Raw genomic sequence first — 1,451 nt, forward strand, 5'->3', positions numbered from 1 at the left:
CTTCTTCCTTATCGAAGTGAGAGAGACTTGCAGAAGACAAACTTTCTGGACACAACTGTGACGATTCGAGACCGCTACGGAATGATAGAACTGTCTCCACATACCTGAGGACTTTTTAGCGTGTTTTGTCTTCACTCGCACACATCCCGAAAAGCACTTCCCAGGAGGTCACCCATCCTAAGACTACTCCAAGGCCAACACGCTTAACTTTGGAGTTCTCTCGAGATGGGCAACCGAAAAGGTAGATATATTTTGTTGCTACAAGTATCTCAATTAATTCCTTTAAGTTATCTTAGACTGTGTAGTCCCATACCTACACAGATTGGATCTATCTCATTCCGGTGCGTCCGATTCATCCCTGTACCCCCTATCTAGAAGATCGTCAAAAGCCACCCATTGTCCATGCCTCTCGCACCGGCAATTACTCTCTGCCCTCCTACGGTATCCTGGGCTGTCACATGCCCACCAACTTCCGCCTGGTTCATCCTCGAACCACACCGTACTGGGAGAGAAATGACTCTGATACCATTTGTGACGATTACAACACATTCCTTCCAGTGCTTATCTCCGCCACCGCCGCCATGTCCCTTCTGTTTTCCGGTATCGTTCGGCGAGATCTTCCACGAGTGGTGACCCATGGATGACTGAGAATGCGGCGGAGATCCCATTGGACTTATCACCGGCGTCGAGTGGAAGGAAGACGCCATCTTCTCATCAATCCCCATTGCCTTTACAAATCAACTATCTCTCTCACTTCGACAAGGAAGAAGACGAAGTATGACAGAGAAAGCGTTCGGTTTCACTTTAGGATTTTTAAGGATTTTAGGATTTTTTTATTGCTTTAATAATTCTAAATCTGTTTGATTCAATTTTGATTGTAATTTTAAGTATTAAACCGATTTAGATAACATGACATGTGACATGGATAATGGTTATGATTTTTGAAACGATGTCAACGGATTATAATTGATTTAGAAAAAAGTAAAACAATTCAGATATTTATATTGGATTTTTAAAAGGTTATACTATTTATCAGAGAATTTTATAACTCAGGTATTTATCTAGGATTTTTATAAAAGTTTGGGCGTTTATATACAATTTTTTCAAAATATTTACGTCTTACAACTAAATTTTACAATTTTTTATTTTTTTAAATTTTATCTATAACAATTTTTTTGTTTTATAGTTAGTATTTTTTCAGAAGATAAAAAGTTAATATATTTGTCAATAAGGATAAAATATTACAATATTTATAGGTAGATATAGAATCATAAAATATCTTATTTAATTAATATAATAACTACAATATAGAAATAATATCAAATCTATTATATTATGTGATAATATTATGCTACCAAAAAGCGCAATTCTGACACAACATCATTTGCGTTGCTAACATCATTAGCAACGAAATTGTTGCGTTGCTACCTAGCAACGAAATTTGACTTCGT

Source organism: Tarenaya hassleriana, unplaced genomic scaffold, assembly GCF_000463585.1.
Source record: "Tarenaya hassleriana unplaced genomic scaffold, ASM46358v1 Cleome3, whole genome shotgun sequence".
In the NCBI taxonomy this organism is placed as follows: Eukaryota; Viridiplantae; Streptophyta; class Magnoliopsida; order Brassicales; family Cleomaceae; genus Tarenaya; species Tarenaya hassleriana.